This window comes from Notamacropus eugenii, chromosome 2, assembly GCF_028372415.1.
Source record: "Notamacropus eugenii isolate mMacEug1 chromosome 2, mMacEug1.pri_v2, whole genome shotgun sequence".
NCBI classification, from domain to species: domain Eukaryota; kingdom Metazoa; phylum Chordata; class Mammalia; order Diprotodontia; family Macropodidae; genus Notamacropus; species Notamacropus eugenii.
Genome location: NC_092873.1, coordinates 387,999,101 through 388,024,446, shown reverse-complemented (window position 1 = coordinate 388,024,446; position 25,346 = coordinate 387,999,101).

Below are 25,346 nucleotides of genomic sequence, written 5' to 3'. Positions count from 1 at the left end.
GTAGATGGGAGGTAATCTCAGAGGGGAGGGGATGAGCAGGTGGTGGGACCAAGAAAAGCTTCCGCAGAAGGTGTGATTTGAGCTGGGTCTTAAAGAAAGACAAGGAAAGTGTGCTAGAGTTATAGAGAGTGGGGAGCTGAACATTTCAGACATGAAAAGCAGAAATGCAAAGGCATGAAGAGGGAAGATGGAATATTGTGCTCAAGAAACTACAAGTGGGAGGGTGGAGCCAAGATGGTGGACTAGAAAGACACACTTACACAGAGTTCCCCCCACACCCCATAAAATACCGGTAGAGAGGTACTCTTAAAAAATTTTGGAGCAGCAGAAGTGGATAACAACAGAGTGAAGGAGATTTCCAGCCCACAGTGACCTGAAAGGCCCAAGGAAACGTCAGTTGCACTGGACGTGGAACCAAGCACAGAGCCCAGCCCAGTCTTGGTCTGGCAGCACAGTGCGACGAGACTCTGGGAGGAGGACACCTCTGGGGTGAAATCTCCAGTCAAAGAAGCAGGTCCTCAGATCCCTCAACCCACAGGGGCCAAAGGTCAGTGACAATGTTTTATCAGCTGGCCAGGAAGAGAGAAGGGTCTTCCCATAGCTCCCGGCAGCAGGCAGCAGCCACAGAGCCTGCACAGCACCCCATACTGAAGCTCCATTGTTGGAGAGTAAAAACCCATGGGGGCATTGAAGAGCTGAGTCGTACCTCAGCCCTGGGTGGGGGCCCCGGCCAAGCCAGTCTTTGTCTCAAACTGAATGGTGGCTCTGCCCATCCAGCTTATCTGAAAATCAGCCCCCAGTGCTGGCTTGGTGGAACTGAAGGTCAAGTGGCTGCAGAGAGGTATCTACTAAGATTCTGGGTGCAACAATCCTTCTCTACGTCCAGACCAGTACACGCTTGATTGTGCCACCTTGGAGGAACTGAGATCTCACAGATTCCCAGAGTATACCCTACTCTTGACAAAGGACCCAAAAGTCAAGCAACTGGCTGGGAAGATGCCCAAAAAAGGGGAAAAAAATAAGACCATAGAAGGTTACTTTCTTGGTGAACAGATATCTCCTCCCATCCTTTTGGATGAGGAAGAACAATGCTTACCATCAGGGAAAGACATAGAAGTCAAGGCTTCTGTATCCCAAACATCCAAAATAAATACTCAATGGGCTCAGGTCATGGAAGAGCTCAAAAAGGATTTTGAAAATCAAGTTAGAGAGGTGGAGGAAAAACTGGGAAGAGAAATGAGAGAGATGCAAGAAAAGCATGAAAAGCAGGTCAACACCTTGCTAAAGGAGACCCCAAAAAATGCTGAAGAAAATAACACCTTGAAAAATAGGCTAACTCAATTGGCAAAAGAGGTTCAAAAAGCCAATGAGGAGAAGAATGCGTTAAAAAGCAGAATTAGCCAAATGGAAAAGGAGGTCCAAAAGCTCACTGAAGAAAATAGTTCTTTAAAAATTAGAATGGAACAGATGGAGGCTAATGACTTTATGAGAAACAAAGAAATCACAAAACAAAAACAAAAGAATGAAAAAATGGAAGATAATGTGAAATATCTCATTGGAAAAACAACTGACCTGGAAAACGGATCCAGGAGAGACAATTTAAAAATTACCTGAAAGCCATGATCAAAAAAAGAGCCTAGACATCATCTTTCATGAGATTATCAAGGAAAACTGCCCTGAGATTCTAGAACCAGAGGGCAAAATAAGTATTCAAGGAATCCACAGATCACCTCCTGAAAGAGATCCAAAAAGAGAAACTTCTAGGAACATTGTGGCCAAATTCCAGAGTTTCCAGGTCAAGGAGAAAATATTGCAAGCAGCTAGAAAGAAACAATTCAAGTATTGTGGAAATACAATCAGGATAACACAAGATCTAGCAGCTTCTACATTAAGGGATCAAAGGGCATGGAATAGGATATTCCAGAAGTCAAAGGAACTAGGACTAAAACCAAGAATCACCTACCTGGCAAAGCTGAGTATAATACTTCAGGGGGAAAATTGGTCTTTCAATGAAATAGAGGACTTTCAAGCATTCTTGATGAAAAGACCAGAGCTGAAAAGAAAATTTGACTTTCAAACACAAGAATGAAGAGAAGCATGAAAAAGTAAATAGCAAAGAGAAGTCATAAGGGACTTTACTAAAGTTGAACTGTTTACATTCCTACATGGAAAGACAATATTGTAACTCTTGAAACTATTCAGTATCTGGGTACTGGGTGGGATTACACACACACACATGCACACGCACACGCACACACACATAGAGACAGAGTGCACAGAGTGAACTGAAGAGGAGGGGATCATATCTTAAAAAAATGAAATCAAGCTGTGAGAGAGAAATATATTGGGAGGAGAAAGGGAAAAATGGAATGGGGCAAATTATCTCTCATAAAAGAGGAAGCAAAAGACTTATTAGTGGAGGGATAAAGAGGGGAGGTGAGAGAAAAATATGAAGTTTTCTCTCATCACATTCCACTAAAGGAAGGAATAAAATGCACACTCATTTTGGTATGAAAACCTATCTTACAATACAGGAAAGTGAGGGAGAAGGGGATAAGCAGGGTGGGAGGGATGATGGAAGGAAGGGCAGTGTGAGGAGGGAGCAATTAGAAGTCAACACTCTTGGGGAAGGACAGGATCAAAAGAGAGAGCAGAAGCAATGTGGGGCAGGATAGGATGGAGAGAAATATAGTTAGTCTTACACAACATGACTATTATGGAAGTCATTTGCAAAACTACACAGATATAGCCTATACTGAATTGCTTTCTTCCCAAAGGGAATGGGTGGGGAGTGAAGGATGAAGAGAAGTTGGAAGTCAAAGTTGTGGGAACAACTGTTGAGTATTGTTCTTGCTACTAGGAAGTAAGAAATACAGGTAATGGGGTATAGAAAGTTACCTGGCCCTACAGGACAAAACAGAAGATGGGGACAAGGGAAGGGAGGGATGTGAGAAGAGAGGGCAGATTGGTGATAGGTACAATTAGAATGCTCTGCATTTTGGGGAGGGGGAAGGGGACAAATGGGGAGAAAATTTGGAACCCCCAAAAAAAGAAAGAAACTACAAGTGGGCCAGTAGAGTCGTAGATAGAGGTCTTGCTTTCCTTTGTTGGAAATGCAAATTAAATATACACAAGGGATAAGAGTTATTAGAGAGAAATATTCAATAAATGAAATGTGTGATTATGGGAAAGTATTTTGTGAAACAGAGCTCTTAAACAGAAAGATTTATAAATAGAAGATGTAATTTTCCTGGAAGTTTTCCTGCAAGCTCTTTATTTTACTTCTTTCTCCCCATTACTAAATCCCAAAAGCACCCAATGCACAGAAGATAGTTTGAATTTAATATTTCAAAAGCAAATAACCCTAGTAAATTGTATCTGCATTGCTGTTATTAATATTAACATTAATAAATAATGAAATAACATTTGACACTTATGTAACAGTCCTTTTCCTCTCTGAAAGGCTTTGCAAGCCTTAACTTGTTCTTTCAGACATTTCCCATGTGAAATAGGAAGGCATTCTCTCTCCACTTCTACAAAAATATCAAAAAAACCCAAAAACCTAATTGAGCCCTATGATTTAATTTTTAAATATCAACTTGAAGAGAGAAGTTGAAAGGAAGGTACTTCTCTGTACTTTGTGGTGCATTGGAAATCAACCTTTAGTAGAGCCCCTACTTCCCATCATGCATCTGTGATCTTGGGCAAATCATGTCCCCTCTCGGGATTCCATTTCCTGTTCTATAAAATTCAGGTGTTGAACTAGAAGATATATCTAAGGTCCCTTCCATCTTTTCTTGACTCTACAAATACTGGCAATTTGGTCTTGGATTTGTTTGATTCCGGAAGCCCCTCTACTCAGCTTCTATTTTCTTGCTAGTATCACAGAGAATTTGATCATGTAGCCTCATTTGATCAGGAAGGGACCTCTTTCTTTGAGGTGTTATGGAGAATAGGATTGGAAGCAGGAGATAACATTCTCTTTACATCCCTCCCCAGGCTTCTCTCTTTAAAAACTATTCTGTTCAAATTTCTTTTAAAAACTCCAGAAGGAAAAAAGCTCAAGTCTCTTTAAGAAGTCTCTGGCAGAAGCTAAGTTTGAAAACTGCTGTAAACCTGTAAGGAAAGTCAATATATCATCTTTAGTGCACCGTACAAAATGACCTTTGCACCAAAACTGACTTCAAATCATAGAGAATTCAGCAATAGAAATGGACCAGGTGAAGGGAATATATTTCTTATGGCGGAAGGAGAAAGGCAGAGTAGATATTAGAAGAAGGGGATTCTACACAGCCAGATGTGCAGATGAATGCAGGCGGCCATATAATGTTTGCAGAAACCTATAGTCCTTCTCTCTTTGGGCTGGCACAAGCAAGCTACACGGAGCAGCCGACAGCTGTCCACCCCTTGTAGAAAAGATGGAGAGAAGTCTCAATAGAAGAGACCAGACTCTCATAGTACAATTAAGTAGCATTCTGAGAATTTAGCAACAGTACTAACAGACAAATTATCACCCTTTCTCTGGAAAGGTGCAAATGGGCATGCACTGAAGCTTCTGAAAACTGCTAACGATGATTAAAAAAAAGGAAGCAAAAAGGGAAGGGGGTAGTTGCACTGCTTAGGGCCATGTGGCAGAGAAAAAGCAATGCAATCCTTTTCTGACTTCTCTCTGCAGATAGTTTCACTTTTGTCTTGTTATCTTAGATGCCTACTACAGTGCCTAATACATAATAAGGATTTAACAAATGCTGGTTAAATTCAATTAATCAATGAAAGCATGTATTAGGCACCTATAATATATCTGACATTGTGCTAAGTAATGGACATTAACAAATAATAAACAGTTCTGGACCTCAAGGTGCTTACTTCCATTCTATCAGGTATATGTATTCTCATGTACACATTGACAAGTATATACAAAATCTGTTTTTTATGTAAAGTATTTGAGGAACAGGGACATTATCAACTTGGCGGGGGAAGAGTCCTGGGAAATACTGTATGGATGAGAAGACATTTGAAGTGAGTTTTGAAGGAAATGAGGAAGAATAGTTTCTAGTTCAAATTCTAGGTGGCATAGTGGATAGAGTGCTGGGGCTGAAGTCAGGAAGACTCATTTTCTTGAGTTCAAATCTAGCCTCAAACACTTACTAGTTGTGTCACCCTGGGCAAGTCACTTAACCCTATTTGCCTCAGTTTCCTTATCTGTAAAATGAGCTGAAGAAGGAAATAGTAAACCACTCCAGTATCTTTGCCAAAAACATCAACAAAATCAAATGGGTCATGAAGAGTTAGACAGGATGGAAACAATTGAACAACAAGAATTCTAAGAGGCAAATGTGAGGAGGGAGCGCCAAGTATGGGGACAATTGACACAAAGCCATAGAGATAGGAGAGAAAATGTTAGCAGCGAGTGACAGCAAGGAGGCCAGTTTGAATTGTTGAATTACTAGCGATGCTGGGGGTTGTTGAGAAAAGTGCTTCATAATGCCTTAAAGCACAATGTAAAATGGAAGGTAGTGTTATTTTGTATCAAGGAAAATCATTTTTAGATTGGAAATGATAAAACAAACATGTTTAAGAGAAAGCCTACACTAAACAGAGCCAAAACGACATAAAAAGAGCTAACATCAATATAGTAGTTGGAAGCTTATAAAGCACTTTATAAATATATATAGATAGATGGATATGGATATATAAATATATGTGTGTGTGTGTGTATTATTACATTTGGTCTTCACAGAACCCTTCTAAGGTAGATCCTATTGTTATAATTTAACGAATAATTTCATAGATTGACAAGAAGAGAAAACTGTGGCTGAGAAAGATCATACGCTTCATCCACAGTCACGCAGCCAGTAAGTATCTGAGGCAAGGTTTTGATACAGGTTCTTTCTGAGGCCAAGTCCATTTCTATTCAGCACATCACAAGTGAAAAAAAACCAGAAACACTAAAGTTTTTAGAAGGTAAACTCTGAGTAATTATAACAACCAATCTTCATCTCAGAATGCAGATAATGAGACATAATTCTCTTTTCTCTGAAGAGAAGAAGGGGATTATGGGAGGTCAAACATTTTACATATAGTTATATAGTGTCACTGAAGATGGAATTAATGAGTAACGGATTTGAGGAAGATGGGTGGAAAACAAAATAGATTTTTGTTTATTTTTTAAAAATAAGATTTTTTGACATAATTAAAGGCCAATGGCGATGAAAAAATATTAAAAGAATACTTAGCTTTTCAAAATATATTCAAGTTCCCAAGCCTAGATGAATTACATGCCCTGTATGCCAAAAGAAGTTACAATTTGTGATAAATGGATTGTTGTTAGATATCCTTGAAGAGCTATGAAGGGGAGGATTAAGGAAAAACTGGACGTAGGTCACTATTGCCCAAGTTTTCAGAAAAGGAAAAAGGAAGAATCAGAAGCTATACCAACAATTTAACATCATCCCCTACAAAAAGTCTGGGGACAGATTATTAAGTGGATGGTTTGTGGAAGGAGAATCAGTGATATATAGGACCAAGCATTGAGATATAGGAAATAAAAGAGATTACAAAGAAAAAACATGCTAGAATAATTTCATTAGCTATTTTGACATGGTTATACTCCTCCAGTAAAGTCCTACTCAGTTGATTTGTAGTGGTGTGGAGGTGACCTTAGCTTCTTGAACACCATGTTTGCCATGTCAGATCCTAACAATCTAGAAAGATACTGGGCATGGACATATATATACACTGTGTATCAGTTATCTCTGGACTAACCAAGCTAAGGTTGGAAAGGTTAGTCATCAGAGGTTCAGCCACCATATGATAGATATATTGGACCATGGTATCTCATGAAGATGACCTGCTAAGGCATAGTGAAATGCTTCTACATTGGTGTAGGGGGTAATTTTGGTGATGCAAAATGAGAAATGTATTTTAAATTAAAGTTCCTGAGTTCAAATCTTGTTTCTGGTCTTAATACCTTTGCAACGTTGGATAAGTCATTTACTTCCAGAGCCTTGGTTTTCTCATCTATAAAATGGGGCAGGGAGGAGAGGGATGAAATTGGATCAGATGGATTCTAAGGCATACATTCCAGGTGTAAATCCAGGATTCTATGATCCCATAACTTAGATTCATATTTTGTCTCTGTCATTCCTTTGTGATTTTGAATGAGTCATTTGATTCCCTGGGCCTCAGTTTTCTCATCTATAAAATGAGAAGGCTAGAGTAGAGGGTATCTAATATACTTTCCAGCTCTAAATATACAATTCTATTATCCTAACCATAAACCTACGAAATCACCTTTTGGTGAAAATGCTTTGGTCTAGTGTATGCGGATTTCATCAAGATAGATGGACGATGCAAGATTTCAGAGAACAGTTCCATGGGCAAAGTAGATAAATGCGGGTGGAATGACAATACAATTTGGTATGTTTCTAGGTAGTTGAATAACTTTATCTGAACAATCTGCATTAATGGATTCCTGTTAACATCTATAATATAAGTTCCTTGTGAGAAATTATTTTCATTGTTGTTCAATTGCGTCCAATTCTTCATGACCCTATTTTTTTCTTGGCAAAGAAACTGGAGTGGTTTGCCATTTCCTTCAGCAGCTCACTTTACAGATGAGAAAACTGAGGAAACAAGGTTAAGTGACTTGCCCAGGGTCACGCAGCTGGTAAGTGTCTGAGGCTGGATTTAAACTTAGGAAGATGACTCTTCCTGACTCCAGGCCTGGCACTTTATCCACTACCTGCCCATTGTGGGAAGGTTCTACTTCAATTCATTGAAATTGTATCCCCAGTGCCTAGCACGGTGACTGGCAAATAGGAGGTACTTAATAAATGCTTGTTGATTGATTGCTTGAGTGCTTGCCAGATCTGTCTTTGGCCTTGTCCGTTTCAATATTTTTTTTAATCAATTATTTGGATGAAGATAGCATAATATTAATCAAATACAAAAATGAAAAAAGCTGGGGAAAATAGCTAATATTGTGTATGAGAATTAGAATCCACATACATCTCAACAATATCTACGTAATGATGAACTGAATCTAACAAAATGATATTTAATAGAGAAAAACATAAAATTCTTTATCTGGGTCCTAAAAATTGACTGTACAATTCCAGATTATGGAAACATGGCTTAACAGCAGATTACATGAAAAAGACAATAGTTTTAGTAGACAATGAAATCAGTATGAGTTGATAATACACGATTGCTCCCCTCAAAACTAGTTTGATCATATATTTTATATATAGTGTCCTGAATAAGAGGGGAATTGTTCCAATAACAACTGTTGTTGTTATTTACTCTGTCTACTGTGCCACCTATCTGTCCCTCATTGGGGCATCCACAATTATGTTTTTGGCAGGTAGGTGACATAGTGGATTGAACTCGAGGTTTGGAGGCAGGAAGACCTGAGTTCAAATCCGGCCTCAGACACTTACTAACTGGGTGACCCTGGGCAAGTCGCTTCACCCTGTTTGCCTCAGTTTCCTCATCTGTACAATGAGTTGGAGAAGGAAATGGCAAACCACTCAAGTATATTAACCAAGAAAACCCCAGATGGGTCCCAAAGAGTTGGATACAACTGAACAACAGCATGCTGTTCTTACTATACCTGGAATATCAGGCTCATTTCTTAACACTGAACTTTAAGAGGGACATTGACAAACTGGCATGACCCAGAGAGGACTGCTAGGAGGATAAAGTAGCTCAAAATCATGTCCTTTGAAGAACACTTGAAAGAATGGGAGATATGGAACCTAAGGAGTACATAAAGTTAGAGGAATTTAATAACTGTTTTAAAGTATGTAAAGGAATAATCCTTAAATTACACAAATTATTTCTAAAAATGTGAAAAGGCATTCTGCCACCCAATTTTTATATGTGAAACAAATCTAGCCTTCCTTCCAAATCCTAACCAAAAAAAACACTGAAAAAGAAAACTATAGTCCAACTTCACTGGTGAATTTAGATTTCAAAATGTTAAATCAGTTTTAACAAATGGAATGCCTCAAAAAAAAAAAAAAAAAACAGTTGCCATGACAGAGTAGACTGTATCTCAGTAACACAAAACTAAATTCAATTCAATAAATACTTATTTAATATTTGTTATGTATTCTTTGCTAGAGGAAGGGACACAAAGACAAATAATGCAAGGGTCCCTGCCTTCAAGCAGTTTGCAGGGGGACAGATGTATTGCCCATCCTTCATTTTCAAAGAGAACCAGTGACATCATGAAGTCATGTCTTCTAGAATGGAATGGATTTAAGTGAGGCAGTTATGCAAAGACTTCAGCCTCAACCTGTCTTCTAGAGTCATCAAAGGCCAGAGGCAAGACAAAAGTCAGGATGGTGTTGATGGTGTCTTTGATGTCTGACCAAGCTCTAAACACTCCACAGTGCTTCCTTCAGCCACATTCATGGCCACTGGAACAACTTGTTCTCCTCTCCTCATTCTTTGTGAGGAAGTCTTCCCATGACTGGGGTAGACATCCTCCTAACTCATAACAGATTGGAAACCTGTCAGTTACCTTCAATCTGGTTTTGCCTGTCTGCCAACACATCTATTTATGAAGGGCCACTGAAAGGACAGTGATAGAATACAACAAATGCAAAGGAAATACTAGACTTCTTCCAACATTGCCATCACTAATACATTTACTTGTGTTCATGCTTTCCTTTTTAGCCAGAAAAAGATACTTCTTTCTAGAATTCTGGAAAATAAAAGACTCACTGATTCTGAACCAATGCAATTTTAGCTCACATTATGCAATGTAGTGTGGTTATAGATTTTTTCATTTATTAAGATATCAACATCATTTGATTTTTTAAAAATTTGAAATTTCTGAAATGACATCTCAAATAACAATCTAATTATGTATGTGAATTATTGAATATTTCTAACTTCTAAAAGATAGATCAATGTGCTCTGAATTTGAATGGGACAGGAATTATACTTACAGAGGTATGTATAATTCAGGGAAGAGTGTGATGAAGACAGAGGCAAGCTCTGGATAAACTATTGGAGGAAAATGTGAGTAGGTGGAGAATACTCCAGGGATTACAAAGTATTTTATATCTGTGATCTTACTTGATCCTCATAACAACCTTGTGAAATGATCAGTTTACATACATATGTAAATATATAAATAATGCAAATATGTACAAATATATAAATATTATATGTAAAATATATAAAAATTACCATATATTATATACATGTATGATTATATAAAAATTACACTATATAGTTATGTGTATAATTATATATAAATATATAATATATAAAAACACATTCATGACTGTTTTATGTGCATATGTACATGTATGTGTGTATGGAATATTCCAAAATCTTAGTAACATTTTAAGGTCTTAAGTCTTAAACATGATATAAGTATGCATCTATACCTATATACACACATATAGTTATATGCAAACATATATCTACATATATGACATGTATACACCTATATATTTATATACACCCATATACATCCATATTTTATGGATGAGAAAACAGAGACACACAGAGGTTAAGGGCATTGTCAAAGACCATATAACCAGTAGGGGCCAGAGCTGAGCTATAAACCCACATCTTTGAGTTCAGTTCAGTACTTTCTCTATTATTCTATGGTTATCTCCAGTATGAGCTAAATAATGAGTACAGTTCATATAAATAGAAAAAAATAAAATTACAATATGTTTGTAGCTACAGGAAACACATTTGGTCAAAATAAATACTCTAAAATGGTAGATGCTGAGCTGGAAGGGATCTTAGAGGTGATCTTGTCCCACAGCCTCTTTTGCTACATGAAACACTAAAGTCCTGCTACCTGAGACCTTAATGAGCTTGACCAATGTCTCACAGGTAGTAAGTGGCAGAGTCAGGATTTGAACCTCTATCTTTTGGTTCCAAATTCATCACTTTCCCCACTGTCCATATTGCCTCCCTACAGCTACTCATGATTTTAAAAAACAAACCCCTAAAATTAATTGGAATAGAGCAACTCTTCCTTAACAGAATATAGTGGACCTAATCAAAATTAAGAGCCAACATTATTTTCGATAAATATTAGTCATACTCTTGTTAAAAAACAGAAACAAATCTAAGAAAACCATGATTACTATTTTTGGAGGGGGTCATAGCATTGGAAATAATAACAACCACAAATTATCTAGGTGAGAACAACCCCCAGTCCTCTCCATTCCTGGCTCCTCACCAAGATGCATTACAAGGTGGAGGAAGAGGAGAGAGGGAATAAGTCTTTATAGGACCCAGACACTGTACAGATATTATCTCATTTCATCCTCACAACAGCCCTGTGAGGTAAATGCTGTTATTATTTCCACTTTCCAGTCAAGGAAATTGAAACAGAGGAAGGTGAAGTGATTTGCTTAGGGTCACTTGAGTAAGGGTGACTTGGGTAAGTCTTCTGGCAAAGTCTGAGTCACATAAATAGTTAATGGACTTGCCTACGGTCACACAGCTGACAAATGTCAAAGGCAGAAGTAGGGTCAGAAAGAAATCTATGGTTGTCTGACCCTATATTCAGCCCCCTAAACTATCAACTGTGCTAAGCTGCTTCAATTACAGTAGCACAGGAAAAATGGAGAGAGAAATATTGGAAAACACAAGACTAAAATATCACTATTTGCAGATGATATACCTAAGAAGTTCAAGTGATCCAGCATACAAACACAATTCACATTTCTATATGGCAGTCATAAACAACTAAATCAAACAAAAGGAGATCCAAGTTTAAAAAGCAAACAAAAAATGTAATTTTTTAGTAATATATTGAGGAAAATATCAGATCTTATAAGCGGAACTACAAGACTTTAAGGACAAAATGAGGTCCCATAAGAACAATTGAAAAACCTAATGTGAATAATTGAAGAAATATTTTTTGCTTGTAGATAAATAGACTGAACACAATAAAAATGATAACTCCCATGTTTATAAGTGTGTATGCATACACACATATAGATATAGATACACTGCAATACCAATCTAAATAGCTTTGGGATACTTTATCAGATAAAATGTTAGAGAAATTTATATGTAAAAACTAGTTGGCAAGAATACTGAACAGAATATCAAAGGAGTGGGAAAAGGAAAATCAACAAAGAGAAAGTTACCCTTCTAGACCTTGAAGTATATTATTATTCCAGAGGTATCAAAACAACCTATATTGGATTGCCCCTCTTCCAACCTGCAAAAAAAGAGGAAAGACAAGAAATAAAAAGTTGGCCAGTGGAACAAAATGTACACCCCTAGAAATAGATCTAAACACATATAAAAAGTTAATAAATGATAAACCTGATTATATCTTATAATGGGGAAAGGAATAATTATTTGATAAGTGCTGAAAGGAAAAGCAGTAGCAATTTAAAGAAAAATAAATTTAGATCTATGCTTCATCCAATAGACCACAAGAAATTCTAGTTGGATCAATGAGTTAAAAATATAGTAACAAACCATAAAAAAAGTTAGGAGAAAATGTAATAGTATTCTTATCTCAAATATGGTAGGAGATAAATTCATAGTCAATGAAGCAATGAAAGAATTATTAAGGATATGGTTGATAAGTTTGATTATATAAAAGTAAAATCAAATTGCATAGTAGAAAGAATAAAACATGGATGAAAGTAAAGCAAAATATTAGGAGGGGGGAAGGAAAGAGGGAACTTTTCTTGAATGGACGTGTCAGAGAAAAGCTTGACATACTGAATTTAGAAGGAATGGATATGTCTATAAAATCAACATGCAGTTTGTGATGGATAAATAACCAAAGGACAGAAATAAGACGCTGGCAAAAAAAGAAACAAGAGTAAATAAACGATTGAAAAGTAAAGTGCAATCTTATTAAAAAAAATTTTAAATCTCAAATGAAATCAACGGAGTCCTGCTTCTCATCCATTTCTTTAACAGAAAATAGATATTAATGGTAATGCTGATAGCAATTATCTATCTATCTATTCAAAGAAATAGGGTCCTTTTCATGGGACTATTCCATGATAGTGTCTACGAAAAGAAATGCAATCAGTGACAAAACCACTAGCTACAATTGTAGTCAGTATGTAAATATTTCTCCATTTATTTTATTAAATGTATTATTATGCAGATGTTCCCTATAGCTATCATTCTTCTCTCCATTTTTTTTGGTTGACCTGTGATTTCATTAGTGTCTCTACACGAATAAATGAGGAAACCTCCTCTATTATCAATTGAGATCAGCAACTGCTCTGGACTTTATAATCTTAAGATATCTATGATATTAAGTGATTTGTCATGGGTGACATAACTAGTATATCTAAAAATCATCTACCTTAACTATGCTAAGCACTAGGGATATAAAAACAAGAAGAAAAGAGTCCCTGCTCTCAAGGAGCTGACAACCTAATGCAGGAGACAACATATGTAAGTGGAATATGGTACCCTAAGGAAGGGGGAGGAAGGCTTCCAGCATAGAGAGTGAGCCAGGAAGTAAGAATCCTGGTTGGGCTCCTGATAAGACAGTTCAAGGCAAAGGCTCACCAATTAGGATGGAATTGTTGCGATCTATGGGAGTAGGAAAGATTCCTAGTGACTGTGCTATTGGCCAGATTTTAAGCATTTGTAAGGCTAATGCAAGCTGGCCAGATTATTAAGAAATCTGCACATTTGATAGAGGAGACTAGCTTTTTTCATAGGGAAAAAAGAATGTGGACACATTTGGATGGGATGAAGGCGTGCCTGCTAGCCTGGGGTAACCTGGAGGTAACAGAGAGTGAAGACAGGGGGCCACATTGAAAGGACAGGTTTACTGGGATGGGCAATGCTTCAGGGAACTGCAGAGACTTGGCCATGTGGGAAAGTCCAGGGGTTTTTCCTTTTAGGGGTTCAGATTCCATCCCCATTAAAATCATCCTCAGTGGGGAAAGGTAGGCATTGTGTGGAGCAAGACAGGAGAGAAAAGTGTGCGTGTATGTATGTGTTTGTGTGTGTGAATGAATGTATAATCATAAGGACAGGAAGGACTAATAAAAAGATAAAATAAGCTGTTGTGAAACTGCCATTGAATACTGTGTTTACACATACTTTAAATTATAAAATTGATTAAATGTCAAATAAAAGGAGAAAAACAATCATATACTGAAGGACTGTCAGTAGAGGAAACCAACTGCTTATTCTGTGTAACTTACTCTGTGTGTCACACATCACCTCATCTACCTCAGAATGAGAGGCCTTCACATCCCTATTTATTGAAATTCTTTTTTTCTAGGGTCTACCTCAGGTGCTACTATTTTTTCCCATCATGTTATCCCTGACCCAACTTCTCTGAAACATTTTCTCTTCCAGTTGGAGAACACAAAATCTCTCAAGCCACTTTGACTTTGCTTCATCATAATCTATTGTTACTGCTATATGTCTTAAACAGATTGTATATCCCCACTAGATTGTAAGTGCCTTTATTTTTTTCATTTTTCATCTCCCAGCACAATTTCTTTTACATAATAGTTCCTTAATCAATGTTTGTTGAATTGATTTGACTCTATGAATAAGGGTTAGAAGTCAATGATCCAATTATAGAGGATTGCTGAATGAAGTGGGAGCTTGGACTTGACCTTGAAAGCCTCTTCCAATTCAAAAATTCTGAGATAGTTATTTGCAGGCTTTGAAATGCTCAAATCTCCTTTCCTTTTGTAATTGGTACCATCTCTGAACACGCATAAAACTTATCTTTATGCTTCTAAGCTGACCTCAAGTGTGTGGCAACACCAAGGGGACTTGACACTTATTGATGATTAAGTGGTCACCTTATTGGTTGCTGGGTGGGAAGAGGTGATGATTCAGTGGATGCTTAAAAGTGATGACATAATTCTCAGGAGTCTCCTCGCTTATAACTGTAGATTGTGTCAAGATTATGTTGAAACACTTCCTGAAAGGGGTTGGGCAGAATCAACAGGCTTCATTCCCCACCCCAGAGAGCATGCTGCCCTGAATACATGGCAGATGAAACAAATGTCCTTCTTTGGCAAGCCTAAGTCTGATGGGGATGCATCTTTTTTGTTTATTTTTTCTTGATCTTAGGTTAGTAAGTATCTGTCTCAGGGTAGACATGTACAACCTGAAGGTAACCTCATGGTTTGAGAGGTCTGGAGTTCCTGGGTCCTTTTGGACAGAGCTGAGTGGCAGCAATGTGAGGAATCAACTACCCAGCCTTCATGTTGAAAATGACCCCCAGTGAAAGGATGAACTCAAGCCTGACTCATTTTGCCAGAAGGCATTGACTGGAAGCTTTTTAAATAGGACAGAACTAAAGTAAAATATGGAGTACCTTCTTGGTACTCCACAAGCTGCTTTATGTTATGATCAGATTTAAATATCAGACTCCTGACTAGGTATAAGAATAATTCTAAGATATTACTGAATTCTATTTTAGGTTATCCTGTCAATGTGCACTATGAGTCTTTTGTACCTTTTAGAATTTCTTTCATGTATAGGAAATAAATACCTGTCCAATAGCTGGTTCATATTATACATTGAGTACCTTTTATTTTTACTATCTCCTTTGGGGCAACCTAGTCATGAGTTACAACCTAAGCTTTAAATAATTTGTTCCTAGGGAATAAGTGTGAGGAAAGGTAGTAGAAAGATTTAATGAACTAAAATAAAGAGAGAGAGAGAGAGAGAGAGAGAGAGAGAGAGATTGAGAGTCCAATTTCTCTCATTACAGGCAAACTCCCCCAGGACTAAAATGAAGTAAGAATAGCTTTGAGCATGTCCAAAGATGGCCCTAGTTATACTCTCTTGACAGAGCTAGCATATTAGAAAAACGAGATATGCCTTCAGCAATGTACTGACAAAGTCTCTTGTGATAGACTAGTAGACAAGTTAGAAAGATAGGCTTTGTGTAAGAGTATAGTCAGGTGAATTCAAGAACTGGCAGAATGAGTGGACTGATGTCAACATGAAGAGAGATTTCTAGTGGAGTACCCAATTCATCTCACCTTGACCTAACTGTACACACACACAAAAAATGAATCCTTTCTTCATCAGTGACTTGGATGAAAGAACAGATGGCAAGCTTATCATCAAATTACTGGATGACACAAATCTCAAAGGGATAGTTTGTACCTGGAGTGATAGAATTGAAATCTAAACCCTCACAATAGAATGATGGATCAAAGGTAACATGATAAAACCCAATAGGGTAAATTCCTCAGTGTGAAGTCCTGAGCTTGGATTAGAAAAATTAACTGAAGAAGACTAGGGTAGGGGGAAGCATGGTTAAATCTCAGTTCCTGTGCAAAATACACAGGGGTTTTAGTGGACAGCAAGTTCAGTATAAATCCATAATATAGCATGGCAGTCAAAAAGGCTAATATGATAAATATGATTACATATTATATTTCAATGGATATCTAATGGAATTTCAATGGATATCTAATGGAATTTCAATGGATATCTAATGGATATCCCTGAGAATAAGAGAGTACCTGACTGTCTTTAATGATTTCAAGTCACCAGGACCAGATGAAATTCTTCCCAGGTTAGTAAGAAGAACTAGAAAATATGACTAGAAAATTGAGCCACAGTCAGTGATTTACGAAAGATCAGAGGGAAGGGTAGAGGTCCCACAGTTGTTGAAAAGGACAGCAGTCCTGGTTTTCAAAAAAAGGGAGAAAGTGAAGTCTAAACTAATGTTAGTTATCTTGGCTTTCTTCTCTTTGACATAAAAAAAGGCAAAAAAAAAAAAATATCCCTGTTCTCAAGAAGCTCACAATTTAATAGTAACAAGAATCTCACAATCCCAAATAGTTCTACACAGTCCCTTCCAATCTCATAATGCAACCAGTTGTCTGAATTCATCCAGAATAACAATCACACTTTAGAGCAGGGGTAGGGAATCTACACTACAGCCTTGAGGCCATACACCTTCTAGATCCTCAAGTGCAGCCCTGTGGGGGAAAAAAATCTAATTGGATTCAGTCAAAAGGCAGTACTTGAGGACCTAGAAGGCCACATGTGACCTGGAGGCTGCAGGGTCCCCACCCTTGCTTTAGGGTTATAAAACAGTTGGCCTCTCTAAAACTAGAGGGGCACTGATTAAATAATCTACTGTAATAGTGAGGACTGACAAGGTCTTTATCTCTTTCCCTCCACTTTCCTCTTCCTGTCAGTCACATTAAGTCCGCTACTACTCCTCTGAGGGTAGGGTCACATGATCCCTTCCCTCTCCAAGAGGGAAGCTTAACAAGTTTCTCTTCTTGGGCTGGAAAGATGGATTTCTTCTCTCAAAAAGGAAGCTTCTTATTCTCTGGCTAGAAGAACAGATTCTAGGGCTTTCCACCTTAGACAAGTCCGAAGGCTGGCAGTGCCTAGTAAAACTCCCTGTTCTCACCAGGAGGCTAGAATCTGGCATCATGACACTTAGGCAATTGAAATTAGTTCTCCATCCCACAGGAGGCTTGTTCAAGAATATTTTTTCACGATCGGAGTTCAAATCTGGTCTCAAACATTTGAAACTTATTAGCTGTATGAACCTGGACAAGTCACTTAATCCCAGTTGCCTCTCAAAAATAATAATGAACTCCATTCTCAGGCAAGTACATATCTGTTTCTGCCATGTACTTTGGTAGGAACTCTATTAATGTTCAGACTGATGGCATCTCTTGGACTGGGAAAGTATACTCTAAGAACTAATGCATCAATCTGCACTCAGAAGGTTGTGTGGGAGTGTATGTAGCTCCCATTTATTTCTGACCTATAGCGGCCTTTATTGGTTCCTATGAAGAGAATATTATACAGATGTACAGGCTTCTCCACTGCGTCCACCTCCCACTCCTCCTTAGAACATAGGAGGGGAGGAGGAGAGCAGTCTATCATTCTCTTTAATAGGCAGCATAGAGAAGTTCCTCCTCCTCCCTCCCTAGTTCCAGCCAACTAATCATCTTAGGAAAAACTCAATTCCCTAGCAACCATCTTTGTCCTCTTAATAAAATATCAATTAAACAAGTCCATATTCTATAGGGGGTGATATATATTCATCAAATTTACCAGGAGACAACTTCTCTGTTGACATAAAATCATTAGTTACTACTCTTTTGGAACAACCATTCAACCAGTTACAAAACCAATTAATTATTCTAGTCATACTTCTCTCCAACTTTTCTTCAAGAATACGTAAGACACCTCATCAAATGTTTGCAAAACTCTAGGTAAACAATTCTCAAAACATGCTGTTAATCTTCCAATTTCATAATCCTTTCAAAAAGGAAATAAGGTTAGTCTGCCCTGACCAATTCTTGATGATACCATGTGGGCTATTTGTGATTAACACTTCCTTTTCTAGGTATTCATTAATCATCTCTTTGATGGTATGTGCTAGAATTTTGCCAAGAATCAAAGCAAATCTCATTGAATTAAAGATTCCCTCTCTCTCTCTGTATCTTTCTCTCTCTCCCTCTCTCCCTCCCTCTGTCTGTCTCTCTCTCTGTGTATCTGTGTCTCTGTGTCTCTCCCCCTCCCTCCTTTCCTCTCTCTGTCTCTGTCTCTTTCTGTCTCTCTGTCTGTATCTCTCTGTATCTGTCTCTCTCTTTCCCTCCCTCTTCTATCTCTCTTGTCTGTCTCTCTGTCTCTGTGTCTTGGTTTCTTTCTGTCTCTAGCTTCTCTCCCCCCACTTCCTTCCTCTCTCTCTCTCTCTCTCTCTCTCTCTCTCTCTCTCTCTCTCTCTCTCTCTCTCTCTCTCTCTCTCTCTCTCTCTCCCTCCCTCCCTCCCTCCCTCCCTCCCTCCCTCCCTCTCTCTCTCTCTCTCTCTCTCTCTCCCTCCCTCCCTCCCTCCCTCCCTCCCTCCCTCCTTTGGGAAGTAAGACATTTGCCCTTCTCCAATCATGCTGTACTTCTTCCATTCTCCACAATATTTATAATATCATTGATAAGGACTCAACCACCCCCTCCACCAGTTCTTTTAGTAACTGAGGATTCCACATGACTTGAACTCTTCGGTGGAACCTATACTTTCCTTACTTGCCTTGATCTTATCTCAGATAAGTCATTTTCGTTCTGTCCTTTCCAATCCAAATCACCATCTTCAATAGGCATGTATTAAGCACTTACTGTGTACCAGGCACCATGCCAAATGCTGCAGATCCAAAGAAAAGTAAAAATACAATTTTTGTTGTTATTCAATTGTTTCAGCTTCTTCTTCACCCCATTTAGATTTTCTCTGCAAATATAGTGGAATGGTTTGCCATTTCCTTCTCCAGCTCCTTTGACAGATGAGAAAACTTAGGTCAACAGGGTTAAGTGATTTGTCCAGGGTCACACAGCTAGTAAGTATCTGAGGGCTGATTTGAACTCAGGAACTGAGTCTTCCTCATTTCAGGCCCAGCACTCTATCCACTGCATCAACTAACTGTCCTAAAAATACAGTCAAATACCTCATATTCTAAGGGAGGATTTAAATACACAAACAACTATATACGTATAAGACATACACAGCATAAATAGAACCTAACCTTAAAAAAGAAGACAGCATGGTGGGGAGGGCGGAGAATAGGAGGACAGAAGAGATTGGCAGAGGTTTATTGTAGAAGGTGGGATTTGAGTTGAATTTTAAAGGAAGCCAGGGAAACCAGGAGGTAGCCCTGAGAAGGGAGAGCATTGTACACAGGGAGGATAGTCAAAGAAAAAGCCCAGACTATAAAAATGTGCGTATCCTTTGACTCAACAATACCACTTCTAGGGCTATATCCCAAAGAGATCATGAAAATTGGAAAAGTACCCACATGTCCACAAATATTTATAGCAGCTCTTTTTGTGGTGGTAAAAAATTGGAAAGTGAGGGGATGTCCATCAATTGGGGAATGGCTCCACATGTTGTGGCATATAAATGTAACAGAATAGTATTGTACTACAAGAAATGATGAGCAGGTGGACTTCAGAAGAACCTGGAAAGACTTATATGAACTGATGCTGAGTGAGGGGAGCAGAAAACCAGGAGAACTTTGAGCACAGTTACAGCCACATTGTGTCTAACTGATAGACCTGGCTCTTCTCAGCAATGCGAGATTCTAAGTCAACTCCAAAAGGCTCATGATGGAAACTTCTGTCCATATCCAGAGAAAGAATTACAGAGTCTGAATGAAGATTGAAATATGCTATTTACTCTCTTTTTTGTTTCATTTTGTTTCTTTTTTCTCTTGGTTCATTTCATTGGTTATAATTCTTCTTTGCAACATGACTAATGTGAAAATAGATTTAGTGTGAATGCATATGTAGAGCCTACATTAGATTGAATATTGTCTTGGGAAGGATGAGCAGAAGGAGGGTGAGAAAGTTTGTAACTCAAAAGATTGTGGAACTGAATGTTGTAAACTAAAAATAAATAAATTTTTTTTAAAAAAAAAAAAAGAAAAAAAGAAAAAAAAGGAAAAAAAAGCCCAGAGAGGGAATTTGTAGTTATTGCAAGAAGGATAAGGTTGCCGTATTATAGGGTATATAGAAGGGAGTAAAGTATAAGAAGACTGAAAAGGTAGGAAAGGGTCAGGTTGGGAAGGGCTTTAAAAGTCAAATGGAGGATTTTATATGTGATCTTGGGAGTTATAGGGAATCACTGAAGTTCATTGAGAAGGGGAATGACATAATAAGACCTGAACTTTAGAAAGACCACTCTGGCAGCTGAGTAAAGAAGGAAATGCAATGGGGAGATACTAGAAGCATGAAGACCAGGTTGAGGTAATAAGGGATGGCCCTAGGGGGGTGGCCATGTACATAAAGAGGAGATTTATATGAAAATGTCTCTTTCCATCTTTGTAACCCTCTTTCAGGCCTTGATAATTTTCTGACTTTTGACTATTGCAATGTTCTCCTAATTGCTCCCTTCACCTCAAGTTTCTCTCCTCTGCAATCCATTATGGACATAGCTACACAAGTGGTTTTCCTAATGTGCAGATCTAACCATGTTGCTATCCTCCTCAATAAATTCCAATGGCATTCTATTGTGTCTGGGATCACATGTAGACTCCTTGTTTTGGATTTAAAGCCCTTTATAATATTACCCCAACCTACTCTTATATATTATTACCCTTCTGAAACCTGTGGTCTAGTTAAACTGGTTTTCCTGCTGTTCCCTACATATAATCTTCCAGCTCCCATTTCCATATCTTTTCATTGCCTGGCCCCTATGCCTGACAGGCATTCCCCTCTCATTCCACTTTGAAGAATCCTTTGATTCCTTCAAAATTCTGTTCAGATGCCACCTTCCATATGAAACCTGATCATACCAGTTGTGCTACTCTCCCAACTCAAAATTTATTTGTTTATATTTTTATATTTTTCACATTCTTATTGACATACATGTTGTCTCTTTTTATAAAATGTAAGCATCTTAAAGAATGGATTGTTTCTTTTTTGGCTTTAGGTCTCAGGGTCTTGCCAAGGGTCTGGTATACTTAAAATACTTGACTGATTGATTAACAACCAATACTGATTATGCTTTCGCTTATACTTGCCAATTCACTAGTCATCATGGGGGAGTTGGAATATGTATTATTCCCTAATGTCACTTCTAGGCTTTCACTCTACCAAATCCAAGTTACCTTGCTTCCTAGATCACATCTATACCCTTAGCCCATGTCAATGCTTTCCAAGTCTGGAACTATAATCAACCAATATTGCCATCACTGCTGGAAAATGAGCATCAGTTTATTTCCCTATGACTCAATTCACCATCCCTAAAATTTTCCAAAGCAAAATGATCCTCTCAAGAAGTCACAACTCCCCTATATGTGCTATCTCCCTTATTAGAATATAAGCTCCCTAAGTTTTGGTATTCCCGAGGACAATACTTGGCACATGCTAAGTGGTTAATAAGTGCTTTTTTCTTCATTCGTTCATCAATTATTTATTATACCTTTCATCAGTTGTGTGACTTCAAAGATGGGGTCTGATGAATAAAAGTATTTTTGAAAGTTGACGTATTTATTTCCTTTCCTTTCATTTCATCAAGAATGCCTCTGATGTGCATGTAAATTATTGTTGTAAAAAATTTAGATGAAAATGTAGAAATTTGAGTTGATATATTTCCAATTACTTCTAAAGATAACAATTTCTATGATTTTTTTCTAGTTGTTCAGTTTTCTCCCTCTTTCAGATATCTTCAGAATCAGTCATTTAATACCCTCAGCACTAAGTCACTTTCAGCACAAAATTCTACTGGATATGCTTCCCTTGATTTTTTCATCTTTTTTTTCTATTGGCACCACTTGTAACTCTTTATAAAATCTAATTATGGTAGCTATGAATGACAGAAAAAATAATTTTTTAGAGACATTAATAGATTTTTGAAAATTTTTCATGTTTGTTGTCCATTTTCCAGTTTCATCCCTAAATGGTCTCTGAATATCAAGTCAACCTACTATGTGCTCTAATTTTATTCTGTTTCACACTAAACTTTCTATTAACTTATCTCTCCTTTCATTGCTTTTCCACTTTATAAGACAATATTACTCATAACCTTCATCAATCCTCCTCCATATGGTTTCCCAAATCAATGTATATTCTAAATTTAAGTTGCCCTTGACTACCACATCTCTCCACCTGGCCAAAAGATCAAACTTTTGCTTCCTCAGGCAATTTATGGGTTCATTTTTTTCCTCCTCATTATAGCAATGGATTTACACTGATTAAATTTCCAGAGGAAATGGTAATAGTCAAAATCACTATCAATTCTTTTATCCAATTTCCATTTTCAGCATCAAGGCCTTGTTTAAAATATGTTGAATATTATCTTAGTCCATTTTAATAGAGGCAGAAAGTCCTGAATAAAGAAGGTGATAGGCCTGTTCTGCCCTGGTCAAGTTAAATCTAGAGTAATATTCTTGATCCTGTTTGCCACACTTTAAGAAGGCCACTGACAATCTGAGGCTCATAATATAGATAGATAATTAGAATGGTGAAAAAGAAACAAAGAGAAAGAAAGAAGAAAGGAAGGAAAGAAGGAAGGAGAAGAAAGAAGGAAAGAAAAAGAGAAAGGAAGGAAGGAAGAAGGAAGAAAAGAAAGAAGAGAAAAAGAATGAGATAAAGGGAGAAAGAAGAAACAATGGGAGAAAAAGAAAAAAAGGAGAGATGGAGAGGAAGAGAATAGCCACTTAATATGAAAGATGATTTGAGACCTCTGTTTTGTAGTTATAGAATTACAGAAGCTCAAAATTTCAGGTTTGAAAGGAGCTCCAGTGATCATCTGCCATAGTTGATTCCTGGAAAAGAATCCTCCCTGTGATAAATCAGACAGGCGGTCATCCAGCCTTTGGCTGAAGACCTCTGATGAGGATTACCTTCCATATCATGAGTTTTACAGGTAAGATATGCACAAAAAAGCTAAATTTCTAAAAAATTGCTCTTATGTCATTTATCAATAAAAGACAAGATCAAGAAGGAAAGAACAACCAGGATTTTAAGTATCAAAACACATTTTGAAGTATTTGTAAATTTAGAAAAGACAAATTACTATAATATTCAAGTAGTTTATTCCCTATCTAAACTTCTGAAGAATTAGAGTTGTCCCAAAATGGAATAGATAACTCTGATAAATAGTAAATTCCCCATGACTAGAGGATTCCTGCTCAAGTATGTTCCTCCAAAGTCCTTTCCAACTCTCTAAATATGATACAAGTTCTGGAAAATTTCATTGTTATCTTCTTTATCTTGTATGGTCCTTTGGGAAATTACAGTGCTTTTAATGACTCTAAATTTCTTCTTGAAACAAAGGCCCATATCTTTTGCATAAATAATCTTCATGGTTCTGAATCACAGAACACTATTGTCTCTGAACAATTAAAGTAATGGGCCACCCAAAGGACAAAGGAGAAATACATGACGGTTATGAAGAAGATCTTCATATTACCAACAAAGATAGCATTAGATAAGCATAGGGGGATCTCACCAGAAAGAATTATGAACAGAAAAGGAGGTGAGATGATCATGCAACAAAGGTGTGACATAGTCAATAAATAGCAATGTGTTCAATTCATGGAATATGGAAAGTTTTTGAGGAATGTTCCTAGTATATTGGAATAGGCTCCTTATGGAAGGTTTACAGGAGGATGTGAATAGGAATTACATAAAATAGGAAGGCATGAATAGGGTACCGCTGGAGAAAATGTCCATATTGATAGGTGGTCCCTGGGCTCTTCACGTTCTTTCAGAAGGGCAAAGCTGCATTAAAGCTGAATCAGAGGATCAACTATTAAATCAAGAAGAGCTACACACTCAGATCTTAAAATGAGTAATTCTATCCTTTGGCTTCCCTTTTCTGTCTCTCTGAAATGTATGGCATCATGTAACCTTGGGGCATGCCATAAACATTTGGGAGAGGGGTGCCCTTCCTCAACCTCATGGTAAGGTGACCGCAAGAACTTACTAGAAGGCAAATATCCTGCCTGGGTAAGCCTGAGCCTAGTCCTTCAGCTTCTATCTTCCCTGCTCTGCATCGTTTTCTGTCTGAGCTTAGGTAAATAAAACAATAATTCCAAGATCAATTCATCCAGATCTCAATCTTAAAAAAATAACGAAAGGCAAAACAAAACAAACTCAAGAAGCGGATTTGGAGACCAGTCAAAATGCCTGCACAGTAAAGAACTGTACAGCCCAGTTTCCTCCCTTTTCTCTCACCCTGCCATCAAACATATGACTAAGTCAACAAAGACCAAGAAAATACACCAGACCAAGGCCTGACTGGAAAATTCAAGTAGAAAAAAAATCACAGTGAGTCATTTTTCTAGCTGAGATTTATATAGGGAGATAGATAAAGGTCTTAAGACCCTGCTTAAGGACAAAGTCCAGCTAGGGAGACACTGCACAGAATTCTCCAAAATGAGGAATGAAATGGGCTAGAGCTGTGCTCTAGGGTAAAAAGACATCCTAGGTCAGACACAGGTAAACTTTACACTATGTAGGAAGGAGAAACAGGTGCAAGCTGGCAGCTCTGCTACTCATATCACAAAACTAGATCTGGTGCAGACAAGAAAGGAGAGCTATACCTGGGGTGGTAGCCCAGGGTGAGGAGTGGTCACTGACTGAAGTTGTGAACACAGCAAGGAGCAGGAACAGAAGCGAGTAGCTGCTATGTGATTATGAACTTGGCTTAAGGTCTTGAATCTATCCCCCAGCCAAGGCTGAAGTCTTCAGGGTAATAACAAGAACAGAGAACTCAGACCAAGGAGGAAACTATAGTTCTGACACTGAATCAGAAGAGCCTTCCAGGTAACTGATAGTGCTCAGGGTCGGCGCAGTCTAATAAGGATCCAACTGGGGGCAAGCCTACAATTTTGCTGCCCATATGCAAGCCCAGAGCAGGAACT